The sequence below is a fragment of the Saimiri boliviensis genome, chromosome 7 (genome assembly GCF_048565385.1).
Source record: "Saimiri boliviensis isolate mSaiBol1 chromosome 7, mSaiBol1.pri, whole genome shotgun sequence".
Classification (NCBI taxonomy): domain Eukaryota; kingdom Metazoa; phylum Chordata; class Mammalia; order Primates; family Cebidae; genus Saimiri; species Saimiri boliviensis.
Genome location: NC_133455.1, coordinates 55,764,266 through 55,790,776, shown reverse-complemented (window position 1 = coordinate 55,790,776; position 26,511 = coordinate 55,764,266). Strand labels below are relative to the sequence as shown.

The 26,511-nt window shown below is 38.7% G+C and overlaps 1 protein-coding gene across 2 annotated transcripts in view; it reads right to left on the bottom strand.

Annotated features, from left to right (window-relative positions):
- Nucleotides 1-18,426, bottom strand: part of OSBPL8 (oxysterol binding protein like 8) — a 175,187-nt gene extending 156,761 nt beyond the window's left edge. For both annotated transcript variants that reach the window (XM_003927818.3, XM_074402531.1), the window contains exon 1: nucleotides 18,029-18,426. The gene's annotated coding sequence lies outside the window, so the exon portion shown is untranslated. The remainder of the gene's footprint in view (nucleotides 1-18,028) is intronic.
- Between the last annotated feature and the right edge of the window lie 8,085 nt (nucleotides 18,427-26,511).

Genomic DNA, 26,511 nt, shown 5'->3' with positions numbered 1-26,511 from the left:
CTCCTCCCACAATTGCTTTTTTAACTTCTCAAAGCTTAACCCCTTAAGTGTTCTCAGCTAGACTGAGATCATTACTTTTCATATAAAATTCTAGAAAATGTCTACCCTTTGACATCCTGCCATTCCTTAACTGCATTTTAGAGCTATCAAGACACTTCAAGTCAACCTCTCAATAACCATATATTTTCAAGATCAAGAAATGAACACAGAGTACTTAAGTGACTTACCAAAGATCACAGGGCAAGAAACCAAAAACAAGGTCTCTTGAGTCTAATTCTAACGTTCTAAAAATAAAATACACAATAAGTGGGAGGAATGTTTAGAAAACAGACTTTTAGATTTAAGATGTATTGACTGGTAGAAAAACTGCAAAACAGAATTATAATAGAATCCTAATTCTGTTTTTTAAAAAATTATGTAGTCGTGTGTGTGTGCACGTGTGTGTGCGCGCGTGCGTGTGCACGTGTGTGTGCGCGCGTGCGTGTGCGTGCAGAGAAACCTAGACGAATGACACCAAATTGCTAACAAGGTGGGCTATTTCAGACATAAAGCGATGGCAACAGAAGCCAACTTAAAGAGTTTCTATGGCTGCTGGATTTTACACTGAACACATATTGATACAATAACCATATTTTTTCTTTAAAAAAAAAATTGCTTTAATTTTCAGGAAAAAAAGTAAAATAAAATTTTTTTAAAAAACTTAGATAAGCAAACACAGGTTATCCAGAAAATTATCTCAAAATGGCTTAAGTATCTCTCACATACACACATGCATACAACTCCAAATATATTATTTTGTAATCGAGATTAACCTTCAAACTACTTTGTCTTCACATCAAATGTGGTCTTCCCTTAAGAACAACAAAATTTTGGCCAGGCGCCAAGCACTTTGGAGGCCAGGTGGGCGAATCACCTGAGGTCAGGTGTTAGACATGGTGGCCAACATGGTGGCCAACATGGTGAAACCCCGTCTTTAAAAAAAAAAAAAGAACAACAAAACTTTAACATGTTAAAATTATTTTACAAGTTAGAGTCATTAAGAAAAGTAATAGTCTAAATTACAAAATGAATTTAAATATATTTTTCCTTTAGATACATAATAGTAATAGAAAAAGAAAACACAGCATAGCAAATATCTCAAGAGTAATGAGCACAGCTCCTGGTCTCATTCATACCAATGGCTACTATCCCTAGTACCCCAGCTTCTCTAATACACATAATGCAAGAAGATGGCACAATTCCTTATACCATAATAGTAATTCTACAGCAGTAATAGAAAGTATTTGTAATAAATAAATATTTGCAATTTAAAAATTATTTAGATGTCGCCAGGTGCGGTGCCTCACACCTGTAATCCCAGCACTTTAGGAGGCTGAGGCAGGTGTATCATATGAGGGCAGGAGTGTCACAGAGCAAGACTGTCTCAAAAAATATTAAAATTAAAATTAAATAATAAATAAAATTATTTAGATGTAAATGCATATTGCTTTAGCAGTTTTTATCACATTAAAAATATAGCATAGGCCAGTAAAGAGGCTCACACCTGTAATCCCAGCACTTAGGGAGGCCAAGGCAGGCGAATCACCTCAACGACTCTGGAGTTTGAGACCAGCCTGGCCAACATGACAAAACCCCATCTCTATTAAAAATACAAAAATTAGCCAAGCTTGGTGGCAGACGCCTGTAATCCCAGCTACTCAGGAGGCTGAGGCAGGGAGAACTGTTTGAACCCAGAAGGCAGAGATTGCAGTGAGCCAAGATCACACCACTGCATTCCAGCCTGGACAACATGGTGAGACTGTCTCAGAAAAAAAAAAAAAAGAGCATAATGCTTACTTTGCCCCTCCCTCCCTTTAAAGACTCTCCTGAACTTCTAGTTCTTCTATTTCTTTAACAAATCCTTTGACTCTTTCACTAGGGTTTCATTCTAGTATAGATGCTTCTCTTCCCCACATGCTCAACTACTACCTTCAGTGCAGGTACTCTCCACATCACCAGCCTAGAACTTTCTCTTGCATTCAAAAACCATGTATCTAATGACATACAGGAAAGTTTTAAAAACTTTACGATATATCACAATTATCTGAAGGGCTGGTTCCAAAACAGATTTCTAAGACCCATCCCCAAAGTGTCAGATTCTATGGGTCTGGGGTAGAGTCCGAGGATCTGCATTTCTAATAAGTTCCCAGGTGGTGCACTTTTAGAACCACTTGCCTACAGGATTCTCCCCTTGGATGAACCATAGGTACTTTAAACTGTTTCCCAGCATCTACCCTCCTCACCTTTGAAACCACTATTCACTTAGCATCCAGAGAAATCAATCTAAACCTGACCATTTCACTTCTTTGTTTAAAATTCCCTAACAGTTTTCAAGAGACTTTAAGACAAAAATCAAAATCCTTAACATGGTCTCAGGCCCCATATGATTCAGTCCCTACCTCCTGTACCACAGGGTTATCTTTCTCATATTTTTAAAAACACTCCAGTCACCATGGATTCTTTCAGTGCCCAGCAAAGGCCAAGTTCCTTGATCTTCCAAGATCTTTAAACAAGATGTTCTGCAAGGAATATTCTTTTCTCCCTCAAATCATCACCTTCTTTAGCTCCCCTACCCCACTAGGTCAGCATATTATTATATTGCCCTATATTTCTTCCTCTCAGCACTTCCCACAATGGTGATGACATAGTGAATTGTGCAATTAGGAGTTTACTGTCTATTTTCTACCACTCCTCATACAAAAGCTCAAAGAGGCCAGATAGCACATCTGCCCAGCTCCTACTGAATTTTCAGCCCCTTACATAGTGACTTGCACTCAAATCTATTGAATTAATGGTCTTGTAACATTACATTATTCTGGAACCTCAAAGGGGAAAGCATTATTAAAAAGGTGCTAGAGGCATTTTTCAGTCTCCTTTGATTTTTACAAATTGAGGACACTTCATTAAACTTACCATCTGGGAGTTTAAATCAAGAAAAATACCTTCAAAAGAGAAAATGAAATCTTCCTATCACAAGCTCCTCTGCAACAAGACATATAAATATGTTACGGCTCATTATCTGTACCGAGTATAGCACTTATATCCAAAAGCCATTCAATCACATACAATGCAGCGTAAGATAATTTTTGCAAAAATATTTAACTTAGATATAAGCTTGCATCAAAGAGTACACTCCAATGAAGCAGCTGCCTAGAATTAAACCTAGCTATGGATAACCAGAAATTACATACTAACCATTAATACAACTAATAATTAAATAAGCTAAGATAATTATTTGCAAAAAGTTCAACTTAAATGTAAGTCTGCATCAAAGAGCATACTCTGCTAGGATAGCTGCCCAGAATTAAACTTACCCAGGAATAACTACAAATCACATAATAAATATTAATATAAACCAGAATTAAATTATCATTTAAATATATGCAAATATTGTTGTATAGATTTTGATCTTCTTTAAAATACAAAGAAGAATTCATTCACCAACATTTTTCTCTGCATCACAGTGCCAAATCAGGGTAGCACCAACAAGTGGAAAACAGAACAGATGTAACACTCAGAATATAACTTTAGCATAGCAGAATTAATATACAAATAAAGGTCATCTCCATTCAGAGTAGTCACTTTCAGAGACTAGCTTCAAGTTGCCATTTCACAAAACAATTTCGGAACTCCGCTTTTCTAACCAATTTCTTAGCTACCTTATGAATGATAAAAGAATAGGTTTCATTCCCTTGGCCACTGCTTATTTATACTAAAACTGACATTCTTCGTGTTGATCCTTAATTACATGTGTGAGGCTTGGTTCAGAAAAACTTGCCACCTTTTCCAAATACCAAATACCAAATCCGTTCTCAAAAGATATAATTTGTCACCACAGAATGTAGGCTAAAAGAATGAAGTTGAAGACACTAAAGAAATATCAAAAGAATTATTCCAAAAGTGTTTCTAGAAGAATAGTGATATTACTGAAATAAACTTAAGGTAACTTTGAATACACTGACCGTCCCTTAGAGGACACATAAGTTCTAGTATAATAATTTTGAAACTGGTCATATTTCTACTTTGGCACAACTCATAGACATACCCGATATCTGACTTCTGATTGTCCTGAATGACAGATGCTACAAAGCAAAAGCACATTTATTATAAACTTCAGATTGAGAAATGCAACAAATTTTAAGGATAAGATAGATCTGGTAGTCTAATATAAACAACATGGCTTGGGTGGCAGTACATTACACTAAAGAGAACACATAGCTATAGAGTGAAATAGGCCAAGGTTCAACTTCTCACTTAGCTCTTTAGTAGCTACATGACTGAACATGTTACTTAAACACTGAGTCAAAAAACAGGAATAATTCCATCTGTAAAACAGTTAGAATACCATCTACTTATTTCAGAGCTATTATAAGGATTACACTGGAATTTTAGCCTCTCAAAAGAACCTAAAAGGCTATTGGTTCCAAACTCTGCATTTTACTAAGACCCAGAGAGACGAAGTTGTTTGCCAAGGTCACACAGTCACTTACTAGGAAAGACAAAACTTCTTGCAGGTTTATTTTCCCAGTGCATCTATCTGTTCTCTAAATCAGTCGGTGTTTGTAATGCTAGGTCACATTGTGACAAAGGGTCTCAAAGAGTAACTCAAGGCCTTTTAAGGATAATGCTTGCAAATATGATACTGGCAAACATATATTAATAATTTAGTCCTAGTATTAAATGTCTGTTTTTAAAGTTATATATTTTACGTTACAGCTAAAACCACCCTGACACTACATAAATTTCGATTGTTTTTTTAAAAGGTTATTTTCCAAGAAAAATATGAATACTGCCCCAAATTAAGATATTAGAAAAAAATTAATGAATTTCTCATGTATTAAGTATGATATTTGGTTATAAGAAGCCAGAAGGGTTTACCCAGTTTTCTACAAGTAAAAAATCATCACCATACTTAAGCTGAGGGTTCATTATTTAGGATCAAAGCTTGAAATCCAAGATCTAAAGTAAATTCGAGACAGTCTCAAGGAATTTTATTACTGATATTCAATTCCAAAAGCGATTTCTTCATATTTCAATACAGACTAAGAACGGCTTTCTTTCTTGGGCATGAAACAAAAATGAGTATCTAAGTGCCTACCTCTGGCCTAGATGCTTCTGGGTTTTGAATTCTAAGTATAAATTACCACAATCAGAGGCGTCATCATCTCTAATTTACAATATAAGTAACCAAGACACTTAATTACACTTCTGTGTGTCAATTCAAACAGAAACTCTGAAAACCAACATAATTTGTGAATTAAGAATAACTACCAAAAAATGAGAAACTATGGAGATAACTCTTATATTGAAAGCTTATTTCTAAAGACTCTGGTCAACATGACAAGGAAAAAACTTTTAGTGAATATTTTTTAAAGCATACAGAGTTGACCCTTGAACAACAGGAGTTTGAACTGCCTGGGTCCACTTATACACAGATTTTTTTCAGCCAAACAAGGAATGAAAACAGTGGATTCGTAAGATGTGAAAACCACATAAGTGGAGGGCTGACATTTACAATACGCAGGTTCCTCAGGGCCAAATATGGGAGTTGCATGCATGGATTTTGGGTTCTTGCCCAATATAGCAAGAAACAACTATATTTTCCGCATAATCAAAATCTCAGGAAAGACTAATTACTACTATTTACTATTAATCTCTATTAATGAATTATGAAGAAGTTCCTCCAAAATAACCAAATAAATAACATCTTGCTAGTTAAAATGCATGTTAAATTTATGTTAAACAATCAATCTCTTACATGGATCTGTTTTACAGAGAAATTTTGCCTCAGTGATGACAGGGTATTTTTTTTAAATTCCTACAACCTAATCATAAATTCTTTGGAAAATAATAAGAGCCATAATTTCCCAAATAATCAAATATTTTAAAATAGTCAAAGTATTATCTCTATAATGCTGAAGATTCTATTCTCTAGGAGCATTAATTAAGATATCACTGACATATTAAAAGCTGTACATATTTAAGATGTACAACTTGATGTCTAAAGATTCTGTTTAAAATTTCAAGGATACTGAAAAAAGTAACAAAATTATAAACACAATAGAAGGAATAAAGGGTTCACTTAAGAAGAAATTAATCATGACAACTGATACCTGAGAGGGGAAAATGCTCAGAACACCTCCAAAAGGTAAAGCAAGAGATTTAACCACTTGATTCTAAAAGTCTCTTGATTCTAAAATCAAGACATTCATAGATTACAGAGAAAGGTCATAAAATCATCAGTAATCAGTCCACTACAGTAAAAAATATTTAAAACTTTGACTTCCTGGACATTGAGCAAATAAAAGAAAACCTGTAAAAGAGTCAATTATTTTCTAAGCTTTCAATTTCACACAAGTACAGTATTTACTATAGAACTATATAAGTTCTATCATATATAATCAGGCCTTCCAAGTCACAACCCCTCTGACAGGGTTTTCAACTTCAAAGTAGTCAGCATTTTTAAAATCTGGAGTGTAAAAACTTCTGATTGCAGGAAAATTGTAACTCCAACTACAAAAGACACACATTCCAATAGTCAAAACCACAGCTGTGGGAGAAAAACTTCTTAGTCTTATGAGAGAAGAATTGAACAAGATTAAACAAGATTAAGAGCAGAATTAAACAAGATTTGCATTCTGCCAAGGCAGAAATATCACAGAAGAGAGAGAAAAGAGATGAATATATTTAAATTTATTTAAACAGGTTAATTTAAAATACTATTCTAAGCTCAATCAACATGGAGCCTGAAGATTATGGAAAGGAGTCTGGGAAAAGAAGTAAAAGAAAAGTTTAAAACAATGCTAGGAACCAAAAACACAAAAAATACAAAACAATAAGAAAGAATAAAACAATGCTAGGAAATTTTTATGAGTAGAAAATGAAAGCATCAAATGAAAATTAAGGCTTTCAGTGAACTTGCGGGACAACTAAGCTCCACATTTAAAGTACCAAAGATAACACAGTAGAAGAGAAGAGAACAAAGAGAAGGAAAAGTAATGGAGGAAAAAATATCAACCACTAAACCAAAATAGCTATCACCAGAGTGAGGCAGAGAAGTAAATGAAAAAGATTAACACCTCACCATCTAGATATAGTTGAGAAACAGAACAAAAGACGTCTAAATAAGGGTCTTGTGTTTAAAGCTTAAATGTCATTCCCTGGAGCAAAGTCACTATTTTACACACAATTCTAAACAGTCTCATTCCATTTCTAAGTAGCAAACAAGAAATGGCAAGATAATCATAATAACCTGCAAGTTAGGGTAGAGAACAAGGAAAGGGGAAACAGAAAAATTATGAAGCACGTAAAACATCAGAGTTCAAGTTTTAGGACCAAGTGGCATAAAGGCACAAACACCTACACAAATCAATAGTGAAGGGACATGAGTGTACTTTAACACTGTATCATGATCATCATAATTTCTATGAATAAATTTCTATAAATAAATTTATTCTCTGAATAAATAAATTAACAAAAAAAAAACAGTTCAATCGTTTCTGTTTCATCTGTTTAAGAAATTGAAGAAGACTTCTAATAAAAAACGGGGCACTAAATATAAACTCCCCCTCCCATTATTCCAGATACTCCACTGAAATAAAAACAATTCATTAAAGAATGAAAACCATAAGAGCAAAGAAATTTAAATTGAGCCTACAGAGAAAATCCTACAAATTTCTGAGAGATGAAAGTATACATGAGATTAACGGAAATAACAAGCCACAGTCTCATTATACCCTTTAAGAGTGACACGGAAAGGATGGGAACCAATACACCTGACAAGACCCCCAGAAAAGCATGATTATAAAATAAATGGTACAGCAGAGGGTGGAAATAAATAGCAGGGTTAAAAATAGGAGAACTTAGTGACTAACTATAAGGGACAGCTGTATCTCCCATCCCCTATTTCCAAGCTACACCTAAACAACTGACATTTTACCTCCAGGCAAAAAGATAAGTCAGCTTTTCCCTAAAGAAGGTGAATGACCACCTAGGGAAAGCTAAGTGGAGGTGTGGCACTGAGTAAACACATCTCATCCAGCATTTAAAGAGCCCATAAATAGCCTGGCAGTTAGCTCCTCTCTCTCTTACCCTAAAACAGTCTGCAAAGAGACAGATACTACTCTGTACTATCTTGATCCCCAAAGTGCGCTGGCCAGAATTCCTACTCAAAGAGGAAAAAAAAATCTAACAGGAAAAACAACCAACGAACAGGGGAGGGAGACTGACCAGGAACCTAGTCTTGTCTTTCTTAACCATGAATGGACAACCAAGAATTATCAGGCACATAAGGAAAACTGAGCATCAAAGAAGAATGATTACAAAACAAACATAAAAACTGACCAGAGGAGAAAAGGAGATAAATTACACAGACACGAGGAGACACAGGCATCTTTAAAAAAATCTAATTTACACATTCTAAGACTCAGGACGATAATACAGCATAATTTTAAAAGGGTAGGAAAAGAAAAACAACAACAAAATTTATAGATTACCCCTAAGAAAATCAGTCAAAATACTAAAGAGGAAAAAAAAATCCCCGGAACATAAAGCAAAGAGAACCACAAAATATAACAGATAAGAAAAGGAAGATCAATTCAAGACAGAAAACAATTGTCTACTGAAAAGCAAAAAAGAGGATGAATGGAGGAAATTACTAAAGACAGAAGAGAATTTCCTGGAATTGGAAAAATAATCTGATTCAGACTCTAAGAGCAGCAACTGAGTATCTAGAACAAATAACCAAACAAAACAAAAAATGACCTATACACCTCATTATGACTTTGTAGAAGATACAAGAGAGTGAATTCTAAAAGCTTTCAGACAGAATGAAGAACAAATCAGCTTAAAAGGATAGTGAATCAGATGGATATATGACTTCTAATCAGCATCCCTAGATGCTAGAAGAGAGCAATGCTTTCAGAGTTCTAATGGAAAATTATTTGTAACTAACAATATTGTACCAAGCCAAATTATCAATCATTTGTGAGAACAGAATGAATACTTTTTTACACAGAATTCAGAAAATCTGCCTCTCATACTTACTTCTTTTTCAAGGAGTTACCTGAAGATGTACTCCAACAAACAGATTAAGTAGATGCAAAAAACAAAAATGAAAAGAAAAAAAATGTATAACAGAATGGATCCAATTCAAGAGTAAAGTGAAAAGAAGTTACAAGAAGAAACCTAAAAGAGTCCAAATGGAGGCAGAGTTACAGACAACTGCAGGGAAATAGAGAACCAGTACAAAAGGCAGTATGCTCAAGAGTTGGGGTATAGGGGGCTGGAGTATAGGGGAGGCTATGATAAGGGCATATAGTACAAGAAAAGAGGATAATTTAAGATGCTAAGGAAAACAGGAAGTCCTACTCAGAGTTTTTTTTAATTTCAAAGTTAGATTTTGGTCATATCCAATTTTTTTTAATTCAATCGTCAGAATTGATAAATAAAATCGATTAATCCTCTATATCATCAACATTTTTCTCCTGGTAGCCCAGACAGAAAAGGAATCACAATCTGAGCATACTATCTGGCTCAGCATTAAATAATACTTACACAGTCATAATATCAACAATATTTATAGGTTTTTATCATTTAGAGACAACCTGTGGACATGACAGCTTAGGAAAAATTTACAGGGGAAAAAATCGTTATTTGTCTAAGCCAAGGATGTCCATGCAATGTTTTGGCTTCCCTGGACCACACTGGAAGAAGAAGAATTGTCTTGGGTCACACATAAAATACACTAACACTAATCATAGCTGATGAGCTTTAAAAAAAAAAAATCTCATTATGTTTTAAGAAAGTTTATGAATTTGTGTTCAGCCGCATTCAAAGGTGTCCTGGGCGGCCTGAAGCCTATAGGCCATCCGTTGGACAAGCTTAGTCTAAGCAATAAAAAGTACAGCTAACAATTTAGAAGAAAAAATAATAAGGTAATAAATGGAAAATTCAAGTAATTTCTAAAGTTGATAAAGAGAAAGGTGAATCAACATTAAGGCTGGGCACTAGGGTTGATGCCTATAATCCCAATGCTTTGGGAGGTGGGAGTTCAAAATCAGTCTAGGCAAAATAGTGAGACCCTGTCGGTACAAAAAATAAAGTAGCCAGGCACAATGACACATACCTACAGTCCTAGCTACTGGGGAAGCTGAGGCAGGAGGATCCCTTGACCTCAGGAATTCTGCACTCCAGCCTGGGTGACAGGAAGAGGAGACAGTCTCTCGTAAAAAAAATACAAACGTATATATAGTACATCGAGAAAGAGAGAGGAAAAAATACATACACACACACACACACACACACACACACACACACACGAAACTAGGATGTTTTATAAAAAACAACATAGCTTCCTTTATTGGATATACAGGTATGAACCTCTCCCCATGAACCTTACCCATCTCCTAAAAAAGGAAAATGTTCTTTAATTAAGGGTAATAGTTTCTTTCCATTTAAAATCATTTCTTTCAGATTCACTGTCTTTAAAGCAATAGTTCTTTCCTGAGGGTGACCTTGCCCCCCAGGGAACATTTGGCAGTATCTTGAGACATTTTTCATTGTCACCATTAGGGGAGGTGCTACCAGCATCTAGTGAGTAGAGGCCAGTGATGCTGTTATACATTCTACAATGCACAGGAATTCACAACAAAGAATTATCCAGCCCAAAATGTCAACAGAGTCAAGTTAAGAAACCCTACTTTAAGAGAACTCTTCAGACTTTTCAAGATTTTCTCTGTTCCTCATTCTTATCATGGTGACTGGGCATAAGATAAAGCTCTTATGGGCATCCAGAGTCTTATGATTAGTCTGAATACAGACGCATGGATTGCCCTGGGGATCCTCACAGGCCTCTGAAGTTTGGCTATTGGCCCTCACAGAGTCACAATGGCACATGCTGATGAGTACACTGGAACAGTATCACTGGATCTCCTAACTTGGCCCCACCCACCACAGCTCCTGCTGGTAAGGCTATTATTACAGTCTCAACTACCTCCTTTATCCAGTCCCTGGCTTATAGTTAAGGCAACACTAGCTGCTTAACAAGTAAACCCCAGATTTTCAGTAGCTTCGCAAAATTAAAATTTCTCATTAATACTACAATCCATTGTGGATGTTCCCGTTTGGTACACAGTTTTCTTTCACATGGTAAATTTAGGGATTGCAGATCTTTCTAATCCTATGGTTTTACCAGCCCTTAGAGCCTAAGCCTCTGCATCTGGCCCTTTAATTAGAAAAGAGAAAGTGAAGAAAGAATACCCACTTTTCTGCCACCTCAACCCAGAAGTGATGAATTTATTTCAACTCACATTCCACTGGTGAAAAACAGTCATGGCAGGCACAATGGCTCACACTTGTAATCCCAGCACTTTGAGAGGCTGATGTGGGAGGATCGCTTGAGCTCAGGAGTTTTAAGACCAGGCTGGGCAACACGGTGAAACCCCATCTCTACCAAAAATACAAAAAATTAGCCAGTCATGGTAGTGAGTGCCTGTAGTCCCAGCTACTCAGAAGGCTGAGGTATAAGAATCACTTGAGTCCAGGAGGCGGAAGTTGCAGTGAGCCAAGATCATGCCATTGCACTCCAGCCTGGGCAACAGAGTGATACCCCATGTCAAAAAAAAAAAAAAGGAAAGAAAGAAAAAAATAGTTGCAAGCAAGAGGGAGCACAAATTTTGGTGGGGCAATGAAATGAATTTGCCTTTTCCACAACCTGTATCTTCTACATGGTCCCTCCCTCACAATAGCAGCCTCATTACAGGCTTGCTGGCTCTCACTCTAACTTATTCCCTTCACTAGGCATATGTGAGAACATCCAGATCTCTTTCAGACCATGTAAGAACCATGGGAAACTCACAAAGTGCTATCTCTGGCCCCCTCTCTGCTTAGATACACTGTTTTCTTCCCTTTTGGCCACCTCAAGTTAGCATAGGGCCAGGGCAATAGACTAGTAAACGGCTGTACCAGTTCTGAACTTAAGCAGTCTAGCTCCAGGGCTTGTGCTATTCTGCCTCTCCAGTCTTCTAAAATAGGTGATAAGAGAGCGCACTTCTGTTACTACCAATGGATATTTGTAAGCACCTACATCTTGCAAAGCAGCCTAGGAACTATTACAAACTCCATACTATGATGCACAACACTGCTTTTCTTTACTTCCAAATTGCTGATCTTATATGTTATAATCATAACAATGTGCAAAATTACAAAATAAGAAAAGCTAGTCTCCAGAAGTCCCTCACCCTACTCTCCACTTGAACAATGTACCTATGCCCTCACATCCATGACATCCCACCTCATTACTCTGCCCAGTAATAACGTTACTTAGACTGAACTTCTCTCTTTCCAGATCTACCATACTTCCATCCCATCAAAATATACCAATACAGATTCCATGATTTCCACATGGTCCCCAGCCTTCCCGTAAAAAATTAGGCAAACTGATAAACTATTCCTGCTAATATGTGGGCATTTGGCAGCCAAAAAGCAAAAATTACCTTACTGGTGGTCATCTCAATAGGATAGATTTCAACGATATAGATTTGCATCCCTCAAATATCACTAAATAGGCCTGGCATGGCAGCTCATACCTGTAATCCCAGCACTTTGGGAGACCAAGGTAGGAGAATCATTTGAGGGTAGGAATTCAGTACCAACCTGGGCAACATAGTGAGGCCCTGGAATTCAGTACCAACTTGGGCAACATAGTGAGACCCTGTCCCTACAAAAAAAAATATTTAAGAATTACCAGGTTGGTGGTGTTCACCTGTTGTCCCAGCTAGTTGGGAGGTAGAGACAGGAGGATCCGTTGAATCTGGGAGGCTGAGGTTGCAGTGAGCTATGGTAGTGCCACTGCACTCCATCCTTGGTGACAGCTGTAGACCTTTTCTCAAAAATAACGGCCAGATGCAGTGGCTCACGCCTGTAATCCCAGCACTTTGGGAGGATGAGGCAGGTGGATCACTTTAAGTCAGGAGGAGTTTGAGACCAGACTGGCCGACGTGGCAAAACCCTGTCTCTACTAAAAATACAAAAATTTAGCCAGGTGTAGTGGCACGAACTTGTAACTCCATCTACTCAGGAGGCTGAGGCACGAGAATCGCTTGAAACCAGGAGGCAGAGGTTGCAGTAAGCCGAGATCATGCCACTGCACTCCAGCTTGGGTGACAGAGTGAGACTCCCTCTTTAAAAAAAAAACATCCATGCCAATTCTATGAATCAGCCTTATTCTTTAAAACAATTTTTTAATTCTAAACTTAGCTTTAAATGCTGTTATTAATCATGTTATTTTATTTCCAGTTACTCTGAAATTTCCTAGTTAGAAAATGGCAACCAGATGAACAATAAAATAAATATTTGCTTTACTCCAATTATTTTTAAGATTTAAAAATAGGATGTCAGTCAAATACAAGTAAAACAAGGGGGAAAATCAAGGCTATATTCCATCTTCTTAGAAAGTAAAGTGCATTTTATAAATCACCAACCAAAATAGACTCAGGAAGATCACAAGGTCAAGATCTATCATAAGAAGCAATTGCAAATAAATTATACAAGGCAGTATATAATATGATGGTTAAAAGGATAGGCTCCAAAGTCAAAGGTCAGGTTAAACCTCAGGTTTAAATCCTTTCGGTAGACTCCACCACCTACTACTTAACTTCTCTGTGCCTCAGGTTTAGTTCAAATACTGGCCCCACCATTTATTTCATCTGTCAGTTGCTCAGGTTTAAAAAAAGAAAATAGCTTGATTTGGGGGATGGTTGTAAGGATTAAATGTGATGACATGTCAAGTACTGCTGGAACAGTACAGTACCTGGTATACAGCAGTCAACACACATTAGCTATTAATATGACCTATAACAATTCCCCTCTGAATCTATCATGTTTGCAACAACTCTAAATCAAAAGCCTTCCCCTTTTTACTTGAAAAGAGTCAAGCTCTGAAATCATTCCCTCTTTTGTTCAGTCCTTTTTGAATATGGAAATTAGTAGCTAACTGGCTTATCATTTGATGACTCAAGACTCTTCTTAGTCTTTTTATAATAAAATTCTCTTCCAAATATTATACAAAGGACAGACTGCTCCATGGATCAAAAACACTACAAAGAGTTCACAAAGTATAATGAAATTCTAAGATTCATAAATGAACAAATAGCTACTGGCACAAAAAGCTTAGATAAGAAATAATGCAGATTTCTATTCGTTTGCTCAAGAAATACTGAATTTTATAATAAAATACAGAAAGTAGAGATATTCATGACTTACAGTCATATCACTAAAAACATTGAAAATATTTTTGGTAAATTTTTTCTTAACTAGAAAACCCCTTATTTCGTCACAACAATGGATAAATGACATTACAAGCAAAGACAATTTCTTCAAAAACAAATTCTGTAGAGAAAAAAAGCTTAAAGGCTCAGATTTTTAGCTACATACATCTCTTACTTCAAGCTTCAAAAATTTGAGGCTTCTAGCATTCCTTGTGATCTGTAACATTAAGCAGTAATTCAATTAGGCCTCATTTATATCAGAAAACATTAAACTGACTGAAAGGAAATTATCTAGAATTTTGATTCTGATCAATTTAAACACAATACCATAAGTCAGCTAGATGAGTCAAACAAATATTAGAGTTTATGATAAATGAATCAAAATATTTTTTAAAGATCTAGAGACAAACATTTTAAATAATTTTGTATTTGCTAAAGTCCTCCTATGTGTCACACGCTGAGGTAGGCACATTCATATTGAGGTAGGCACTTTCACATGCATTATGTAATTCTGTTCTCCCAACGACCATGGATTATCATCCTGATTTTACAAATGAGAAAACTAAGGCCAAGTGATTTGCTGATGGAAACAATACTTATATAAAATTCAGTCAGAACGCCAATTCAAATTTTCTGACCCTCATTGTATTTCCAAAACTCAAGTACTCTAAATGTCTGCTCTAGTAAAACATGCTAATCTTTTTATCTAGGGAGAGTTGAAAATTGTGATGGGAGAAGAAAAATTCTTCATGTTACAAAAAAAAGATTCACTGTGCTTAATCTGACACAATTTATTCAGTCTGATTTGAATGCTTTGCTGCACACTGTCTACCCCCTTAGACACCACTTATCTTCAGACACACAACCTACATCAAAACCTAACTCGAGAATCACCTCCTTCAAGAAAGTTTCCCAGATTAAATGACCTGTTCCCCTTCTCCCATGCTAACATCCTTCCTTTATCACTTCACTGCTTGCATTAGTTTGGACTACATTATCAGATACTCTTTTTGTTCTCCAGTCATATATCTGGAACTAGATTTTCTTCATTCATTAACTATTGAGCCTTTGGAGATCAATGGTGAGCAAAACAGACAAGGTCCTTGCTATCATGGAGCATTTACATTTTCTGGATCTTCAACAAAGGTAAAAATAACACAGGGTATAAGAATACGATGCTCTAGGACTAGGATTTCTTCCCTATAAGGTCTCTCAAAATAGCTCTCTCCCTTGCAAGTTTGATAACACTTTTCAGCAAGAAAAATTCCTTTTATCATGTCTTCCACATGAGAATTTTATGACTTTGTGAGGATATTATGAGGGATAGAGACCAAGGTGGAAAGAAAGATAGATCTAAAATCTCGGCAGGGATGGTGTCTCACGCCTATAATCCTATCCTAGCACTTTTGGGAAGCGGGTGAATCACCTGAGGTCAGTAGTTCAAAACCAGTCTGACCAACAGGGTGAAACTCCATCTCTATTAAAATACAAAAATTAGCCAGGCATGATAGCAGATGCCTGTAATCCCACCTACTCTGAGGCTGAGAAGAAAGAATGGCTTGAACTCAGGAGGTGGAGGTTGCAGGTAGCCAAGAACATGCCACTGCACTCCAGCCTGTGGCAACAGAGCAAGACTCTGTCTCTTAATAAATAAACAAATAAATCTGCAATTCATACTTTAAAAGATCCACCACTGGGTGCAGTGGCTCACACTTGTAATCCCAGCACACTGGGGGGCTGAGGCGGGAGGGATCACTTGAGGCCAGGAGTTTGAGACCAGCCTGGCCAATGTGGTGAAACTCTGTCTCTACTAAAAATGCAAAAATTAGCCGGGCATGGTGGCCCGTACCTGTAATCCCAGTTACTCAGGAGGCTGAAGTATAAGAATCTCTTGAACTCAGGAGGCAGAGGCTGCAGTGAGCCAAGCTGCACCACTGCACTCCAGCCTGGACAACAGAGTGAAACTCTGTCTCAAAAAAATATATTTTTGTAATTCATATTTTACAAATTGATACTATCATTTTTCTGAAAGCAAACTAAAACATAACTTCATTACACACAATAGTAAATTTATCTCCAAACTGTATTTTAAGGCTTTCAATTTTTAAATGAACCAAGGAACTGAATATTGCCAAATGTGTAAGTATCCTGAATGTGTTATAAAAAAACATATTTGACTGCCTCTAAAATGCAATAACATTCTAACTGAAAAATATAGTAGCATCTTTCCACAGATCAGTGATCCAATAACTATTATGATTCAAAGACAAATTAACCAAGACCATTTTTAATTAAACAGACATTTCTAAGCACCTGTGCACATGGTACTGCTGCTCAAACGGTTAACATGGAATGTGACTGCAATAACTCAATCTCCATAATTAAAGAACTAAAGGTAGCTTAAGTTTCATCTATTCCCTTTCCCAAACCTTTGAGCAGGCATGTTACAGTCACTCCATACATAGTTAATACAAAAAAAGAAAAGGTAACAAACATTTGAAATTAGTTGTACTTTTATAAAGGACATATTAAATTGCATGGCCTGACTCTTCCTTTTCTGTTTTATTAAACTACCATGATCTTAATAATTTCACTGCAAAACAGGTTCTGGCAAGCATAGACACTGATCATAACCTCTTAGCATGATCAAGTTGAGATGAAACCCTAGGAAACTGGCAAAATCTAACAATCAATTCACCCACTATTCTCCACAATTCTTGCTCTCTCTAGATACCAAGGGAGGCAAAACTGTTTTAAATGATTATTTCAAAAGCAGCACTAATTTGGGGAAAAACTTAACTGCCATGCAGAAGACACTGTAATACTACTCAGGCATCATTTAAGTCTTCTAGCAGCAGAAAGGCAAAAACATCATTACATTTTTTTATTTAACGCACATATACTTACATTACCAGAGTTTACTCATCTATTTACGTAGAAGTCCAAGTTACCTATTATTTTAGAAAGCATTTAAATAAAATGAAATTAGGTTACGTTCTGCAACGCACATGTCTCTCATAAAGAAGAGTATTAAATGACTTTTGTGAATGGAAAATCTGCATATACTGTTGCTTCGCCTCAACCAGTCTTGAGTGGGCGGCTCAATGAACCTAAAGCATGCTCCATGTGAAGCTCCTTGGAACCTAATTCCACTCTTGAGAGAAACAAACATTAAATTTAAAAGCACAGCAAAGGCTTGCCTTTCCTCCTACGTTACAAGAAGGCTGGGAGAACTGAAGCTTAGAGGAACAACACCGTGTCGCTTGGCTCTGCAAAGGCGGGTGCGGTCTGCGGTGCGCGGCACAGCCTCCTCTGGTGCTGTCACAGGAAAAAAGGAGCCTCGCCTCAACCGCACCGAGCGACAAAGCGCCAGCTCTCCCGGGCGCGGGGGCTCCCCACGAGACCCTGCCATCGACCTGTCAAACTTCGGGACGGACAGACACCCGCGGCGGTCGAAATGCTCCTACAGCCTCCCGCTCCCTGTTCCTCTGCCGCGGCTTTGTAAGGCTGCAGATGCACCTACTGTGGGCCCCAAAACACTCCACCCCGCCAGCGTTTCCAAACCCCTACTCCAAAAGGGGACAAAGGAGCCGAAGAACTCCTCGGCGCGAGTGGCCAGGAGTCTCCGACAGCCCGAGCTCAGAACGTGGCAATTAGGGTGCGCAGTCGCCCTGAGGGGTGCGGACCCAGCACCCCCACCTCAAGAATGGAGCACCACTCACCAGTGCGGAGCTCCCAGGGAGGCGGGACGCAAGAAGCCAGTTCCTCCGGGGTCGCCGCGGCGCTGGGGTCCCGGGCCCTGTACGCGTCCAGTCGGACCCCAACTTCTCTCGGCCGCTGTAGTCGGCGGCAGCTGGGGCGCGAGCCTGGACGCAGGGCGCTGCCCAGCTGCCGCGGAGGCACACTGCTGGCTCGGCCCCCGAGCCGGGCGGGAACTTTCAGCCCCGCGGCCCACTGGCCAGGGCGGACCCCCACCTTCCCTCCGTCTGCTCGCTACCGGCAGCGGCTACTGCTGCGGCCAAACCTAACACTACAGCCGCCGCCTGGCGAGGAGCGTGTCGCGGCCTAATGTTGTCATCCGCCGCGCCGCCGCCTTTCTGGGCACCCAGAACCGCCAAGATCCTTTACATTCTAGCGCCCTCCCCCGGAGGCCCCGCCCCCCGGCTTGCGGGCTGCGGCCACGCCCTCTTCCCGTCACGTGACGGTGAGCCGAGGCGGCGGTGGAGTTGCTTCCCCTGCCAGGCGGGCGCGAACCGCTCTGCAGCCGGTGTCCACCTTGTTTCGCCAGGGTGTTACCACCAGCCAGTCCGCTTCCGCATACCCAAGGGCGGCCTCGGGAAGCGAGCCCACCGCCGTCGGCCCAGCGCCTACTGACCGGCTAGGGCCTTCTGGACCGGTGGTACCGGGCCCTTCCTAACCTGAGGAGACTGCACCGTAGGGCGTGGGGCTCAGTCAGGCCCCCTCCCCAGCCCTTAGGCTTGGTGAAAGCGTTAGCGAAACAAAGAAAAACGAACGCTTCGTGTGGAGAGACTCTGGCCCGAGAAGCATTCAGTAACTACTTGTTCCTATTTCTAGTAGCATATTCACCGTGGCATTTAATTTACTGCTTTCCTCATTAGAGAGGTTTTTTGTTTTTTGTTTTTTGTTTTTTTTTGTAGAAACAGTGGTGTATTTCAATCACGCTGGGATGAAAACAGCCTAGCAAATTTATTTTTGTTCCTTGTTATGTTCAGGATCTTGCTGCCAGTTTTAAGTTTTACAGTGTGTTAGGTTGGTGACAGTTTAAACGGGTACACAGGAATTTGGCAGTTCGTTCCATTTTTAAAATAAAGCCGAATTCTTGTTTTTGTTTTTGTTTTTTATTCTAAAGCCTTAGCTTTTTTCCTAATGCCTTAACTCTAAGACTTAACCTTTTGCTTTCTTTTTTAGCCATGATCTGAAGACCCCTCTAGCCACCTAATGAAATAACTATTCAGAAGTAAGGGAGGTAGACTAGTGAAAGATCATACTCATCCTGATCACAATGAAGGCAAATGAGAAAGTTTTCTGTAATAATTAAACTGGGCTCATAACTCATTTTCCCTTGTAGCCCAGAACTAAGGATTTTTTCTTAAGCAATTCTCATCTCATTACATTTTCTTGACAAGAAGTCAGAGGCATTCTGATAAGCTGGTTACATTGAAATAAATAAGCAATAGAGTATTACCTATATAATCATTATTAATATATTTTATAGTAGTTCTTAAAAAATCATAGACTTACCGTTGTATATCACCCAAGAAAGTAAACAAAGGCCGCCTATGAAACTGCCCTACCACTGATATGTAAGGCACCTTTAAGCCACATTGCTTTTTTTTTTTTTTTTTTTTGAAACAGGATCCCACTGTGTCGCCCAGATTGGACTGCAGTGGCGCCATCTCGGCCCATCATAACTTCCTCCTTTCAGGCTCAAGCGATTCTCCTGCCTCAGCCTCCCAAGGAGCTGGGATTGCAGGCACTGCACCACCGTGCCCAGCTCATTTTTGTATTTTTAGTACAGAGGGGGTTTTACCATGTTGGCCAGGCTGGTATTGAACTCATGACCTCAAATGATTCACCCGCCTCGGCCTCCCAAAGTGGTGGCTCACAGCGACTGGCCTGAGACACATCTTGAATTCAGAGATGTAAACGTGGGAAACAATGAGTCTTAAATCTCTTGAGATGTTGTCATGAACTGGTGTTCCAAAGAGGAAAAGATTCTACCAGGTTCTGTTCTGAAGCCTGAGAGACTGTAGTACAAATAAATGTGAAGGAAGTTTATTATTCTGTGACATTATTTCAGCAAAGCTAATAACTTTGGAGTTGCATGTTTTTCAAACTACAACTCAAAAATCCGTTTTATTTTTATATGAAATTAGCTGGAATGTAATACAATATAAAAGATCAGAGTGCAAAATATCTAGTAAGGGCAAAAATTGCTTCATGAACCTTTTTGTTTCAAATATAGTGGAAGGTGAGAGTATGTCCTATGTTGTGGTTTAAACAATTTCTTACTGTGCGTTGCAATCAAATAGATTTGAAAAAGAATGTTTCTAGATCATAGATAACATGCAAAATACACCATCTGGACATTTCCCTGGTACTTTTACTTTGGAGACTAAAGATTAGAAAAAGGTGGCAAATTGCCTCTTCTGCCTCAGCCCCAATTTCATGCATTTACTTTTGAAAATTTGATCATTTTGTTGGAAAAAGCAATGTACTGGAAGCAAGGAAGCCTGGGATACAGACTTAGCAAATGAGTTGTGTGACTAGATAGATTTTTTTTTTTTTTTTTTTTTGAGACGGAGTTTCACTCTTGTTACCCAGTCTGGAGTGCAATGGCGCGATCTCGGCTCACCGCAACCTCCGCCTCCTGGGTTCAGGCAATTCTCCTGCCTCAGCCTCCTGAGTAGCTGGGATTATAGGCACGTGCCACCATGCCCAGCTAATCTTTTGTATTTTTAGTAGAGACGGGGTTTCACCATGTTGACCAGGTTGCTCTCGATCTCTCGACCTTGTGATCCACCCGCCTCGGCCTCCCAAAGTGCTGGGATTACAGGCTTGAGCCACCGCACCTGGCCGTCTAGATAGATTACTCTCTGCATTTCAAGTTCTGATCAAGGTAGGACTACATGCTCTTTAAGAAATGATACTAAACCTTTTTTTTTCCAGTGGATTGCAAGCATATTTGAAACAAACAGCCATGGTATACTCAGGATTATGCAAATTACTGGCCGCCTAGGTTTAACTCCTTTCAGCTCCAATCAAAAAAAAAAGGAAAATCAAAATGCAAGTAATCGAAAGTGAAGATATTGCAAAACAAATGTAAGTATATCTTTCACAGTCTTCTATGATTATCACTAGTATATAGTTACTTGTCATGTATCACTAATGATTTTGACATACTTAGCTGATTGCAACACAAAAATATGTTAATGCGCCACAGTTCAAAAATCAGTTTTTTAGATTCTTTCAAATCTAATATTGTGATTCCCGGAAATGATAATTCAATCTAGCATTTTCAATGTAATGACAACATAAACAGAAACTAATAAGTGATCCTACACTGTAACTGAAAAATATTCAGTAACTCCCAGCGATCCCCTGCAAGTTTGCTACTCTTAAAATGATTTTAAGAATGACATTTTGAAATAAAGCTTTTTTATTATAGCTATCCAATTTTAACTCCAATGAGAATTCGTCTCCTTTGCCTACTGCTTAGTTAATTATACATTTCTAAGAATGAAAAGTTCTTTCCAAATTAGTTTGAACACTGACAGGCTTGACAGCCTTTCCCACAGAGTATATTTCAACCCTGACCTCGAATGACAGAAATGTGACCTGAAGTGGTTTTCTTTTTTCCATTTTGTTTGTTCCGTTAGACATTTATGTTGCTGACAATTACTAATCAGGATTCTAGACTAAAATCCTCATTTTCTGGAAGAGAATTTAGATTAAGAGCAACCTCAGCTATAAATAAGGTGTTCAACATAGCTTTGAAGAGTTGTATTCTTGTTGGTCATGTGATTTGCATTAGCCAGGGCTTTGTGAGCAGATGTTAAATGCTAAATCAAAGCAGAAGCTTTAAATCTGATTGCAAAATTCAGGTCAATTTCTTACTCTTGTGCTGCCTGCCATGAGAAAGGTGTGTTCCAGATAAGATCTCAAAATAAGAAAATATATGGAGCAGACCTGAAACTCTCACCCTGTACAGAACTGCAGCAACTGACTTGCATCTCCTGACATACAGCTACTAATGTGAAACAAGAGTAAAACAAAAATATTTGTTGTTGTAAATCACAATATTTTTTAGATTGTTTGTTACATAGCAGAATCTTGCAAATCATCTAAAGTGAATTTGAGCCAACAAATTCATGAGTCAAAGGCTAAATGTACTATATGGAACAATAATACTTAAGTGTCTATTTAACAAAATAAGTAATAAACTACAAACTAGTCAACCAGATGTTTGGTAAACATCTGCCTAAAATTTATGTTAAGAAGTAGTCTTTATAAAATCTATAGATTTGCATGCAAAATATTTGCATGTAAGATATTTACATATTGATTTTAAATATTTCTGTTGAGTATTATTTGTCTTAAATATCCCTTGAGGAAAATTTGAATAATAAAGTATAAGGAGAATATAGCATTTTGTTTCTAGAAATATCAAGGACTAGGTCACACTGGTCACACTGGAAACAAAATCCCTGGAAAAAACATTTTTTAAATCTTGTTTAATATACTGATTAACTGACAATAAGGTAAGAAATTATTAAGTTAAAAAACTAAATGAAGGTCGGAACCTAGAGAGTTTAGCACAGGCGTCCCCAAACTACGGCCCACGGGCCGCATGCGGCCCCCTGAGGCCATTTATCTGGCCCCCAGCTGCACTTCAGGAAGGGGCACTTTCACTGGTGGTCAGTGAGAGGAGCACAGTATGTGGCGGCCCTCCAACGGTCTGAGGGACAGTGAACTGGCCCCCTGCGTAAAAAGTTTGGGGACACCTGGTTTAGCAGAATCAGCCAACCTTTATCTCAAGGGCATGTGCTAAACCCAATTACTAGGAGCTTTAGCTTTCATGGCCTTGTAAGAAAGACAGAAAACCCATGACCTGCATTATGCGCGTGCGTGCACACACACACACACACACACACAAAGAAACACATACACACACACACAAAACCTGTAATTCCAAGGATTATTCATTTGGGGTAAGGATATACTAGAAATAAACTTACCCCTTACTAGCATAGGCACCATCCTCCAGAGTCTACAAAGACAATTAGCCATCTTAAACCTTGACACCTAGTAGACAGGGAAAAAAGCAAAATCATATCTGAGAATTGGGAACCACAATCCAATTCTCACACAAAAATGTAGCTTGAATTCTTATTACCTGGGTCATCCCCAAAAACCTCAAGTTAATAGTTAAGATTTTTTTTTTTGGTCAGGGAGTCTCACCCTGTTGCCCAGGTTGGAGTGCAGTGGTATAATCTCGGCTCACTGCAACCTCCACCCCCCAGGTTCAAGCGATTCTCCTGCCTCAGCCTCCTGAGTAGCTGTGATTACAGGCACATGCCACCACACCAAACTAATTTTTGTATTTTTAGTAGAGACAGGGTTTCACTATGACGGCTAGGCTGGTCTCCTGACCTCAGGTGATCTGCCCAACTCAGCCTCTCAACAAGTGCTGATATTAGAGGCGGGAGCCACCGTGCCAGCCGTAATTAAGAATTTTTGACTGATAATGTTCTCAGACACCTGGCAGAAGTAAATGCCAATCCTCTGTGGAGGAACTCACCTTCATCTTAAGCCATAAAGAATGACTATAAATACAATATTAAAGAAAATAAGTAGCTCACATTTAAAAAAAATAATAATAATAGCAAGCACGGTATAAGACACCGTTAGTGAGAAACAGTACAGACTTAAGACAGCACAAACAAACTCTAAAAGACTTCAGATCCTGGATTTACAAATCACAGACTGGGCCAGGTGCAATGGCTCGAAACTGTAATCTCAGCACTTTGGGAGGCCAAGACGGCGGATCACCTGAGGTCAGGAGTTCAAGACCAGCCTGGTCAACATGATGAAACCCCATCTCTACTTAAAATACAAAAAATTAGCCAGGTGTGGAAGCATGCACCTCTAATCCCAGCTATTGGGGAGGCTGAGGCAGGAGAATCGCTTGAACCCAAGAGGCAGAGATTGTAGTGAACCAAGACAGCAACACTGCACTCCAGTCTAAGCGACAGAGTGAGATTCCACCTCAAAAAAAAAAAAAAAAATCACAGACTGTAAATAACTATATTAAATATGAGTAAAGGAATAAAAGACAGCCGGGTGCTATGGCTCATGCCTGTAATTCCAGCACTTTGGGAGGCTGAGGCCGGCGGATCACAAGGTCAGGAGATCGAGACCATCCTGGTAACACAGTGAAACCCCGCCTCTGCTAAAAACAAAAAAAAAAATTAGCCGGGTGTGGTGGTAGGCGCCTGTGGTCCCAGCTACTCAGGAGGCTGAGGCAGGAGAATCACTTGGACCCGGGAGGCAGAGGTAGCAGTGAGCCGAGATTGCGCCACCGCACTCCAGCCTGGGTGACAGAGTGAGACTTCATCTCAAAAAAAAAAAAAAAAAAGGAATAAAAGACAAGTTTGAAAATATGTGCAGAGAACGAAAAACTCAAGTAGTACTGAAGATTTTGGAACAAGCAAATAGAACTGAAAGAATTGAAAAATATAAATGTTTAGAAATTCAGTGGACAAATTTAATAGTTCGTTTGATACAGCAGATGTACAAACCAATGAAATGGAAGATAGAGATGAAGTTATCTCAAATGCAATAAAAAAAGAAAACATAAATTGAAAAAATAAAAGAGACTTTAAGTGACATGAAGGACATTGTAAGAAGCTCTAAAATCTAATTATGACTTCAGATGAAAAGGAAAGAGCCAGTGGGCCATAGGCAATATTTGACAAGGTAATGATTGTAAACTTTCCATAATCGATGAAAGACTCCAACTCACAGACTTAGGAAGCCTCCCAAATCCCAAGCCAGTTAAAGAATAATAAAACCTATTTCTCCACATCCTCTCCAGCATCTGTTGTTTCCCGATTTTTTAATGATCGCCATTCTAACTGGTGTGAGATGGTATCTCAATGTGGTTTTGATTTGCATTTCTCTGATGACCAGTGATGATGAGCATTTTTTCATATGTTTGTTGGCCTCCTGTATATCTTCTTTTGTAAAGTATCTGTTCATATCCTTCGCCCATTTTTGAATGGGCTTGTTTGTTTTTTTCTTGTAGATCTGCTTTAGTTCTTTGTAAATTCTGGATATCAGCCCCTTGTCAGATGGGTAGACTGCAAAAATTTTTTCCCATTCTGTTGGTTGCCGATTCACTCTACTGACTGTTTCTTTTGCCATGCAGAAGCTGTGGAGTTTGATTAGGTCCCATTTGTCTATTTTGGCTTTTGTTGCCATTGCTTTTGGCGTTTTGGTCATGAAGTCCTTGCCTACACTATGTCCTGAATGGTTTTGCCTAGATTTTCTTCTAAGGTTTTTATGGTATTAGGTCTGATGTTTAAGTCTTTAATCCATCTGGAGTTAATTTTGGTGTAAGGTGTCAGGAAGGGGTCCTGTTTCTGCTTTCTGCACATGGCTAGCCAGTTTTCCCAACACCATTTATTAAACAGGGAGTCCTTTCCCCATCACTTTTACACTGTTGGTGGGAATGTAAATTAATTCAACCATTGTGGAAGACAGTGTGGCGATTCCTCAAGGACCTAAAAATAGAAATCCCATTTGACCCAGCAATCCCATTACTGGGTATATATCCAAAGGATTATAAATCATTCTACTACAAGGACACGTGCACACGAATGTTCATTGCAGCACTGTTTACAATAGCAAAGACCTGGAACCAACCCAAATGCCCAACGATGATAGACTGGATAGGGAAAATGTGGTACATATACACCATGGAATATTATGCAGCCATCAAAAACGATGAGTTCACGTCCTTTGTAGGGACATGGATGAACCTGGAAACCATCATTCTCAGCAAACTGACACAAGAGCAGAAAATCAAACACCGTATATTCTCGCTCATAGGCGGGTGTTGAACAATGAGAACACATGGACACAGGGAGGGGAGCACTACACACTGGGGTCCGTTGGGGGGAAATGGGGGAGGGGCGGGGGGGTGGGGAGGTGGGAAGAGATAGCATGGGGAGAAATGACAGATACGGGTGAGGGGACTGAAGGCAGCAAAGCACACTGCCAAGTGTGTACCTATGCAACAATCTTGCATGTTCATCACATGTACCCCAAAACCTAAAATGCAATAAAAAAAAAAAAAGAATAATAAAACCACACTAAGATACATCACAGTGAAACCTGCAGAACACCAAAACAAAAAAGAAAACCTAAAAAGCAACAAAGAAAAAATATAGTTATCTTCAAAGTGTCAGGTAAATGACTTTTCATCAGCACCAGTGAAAACCAGAAGACTGGAATAATACCTTCAGTGGACTTAAAGAAAATGACTATCAGCCTAGAATTCAGTTCCCAGTGAAAAAAATCTTTCAAGAATAAGGCTAAAATAAAGGTATTTTCCAACAAGCAAAAGCAGAATTTGCTACTATCAGAGTCTCACTCAAGGAAAGACTAAAGAAATTTCTTT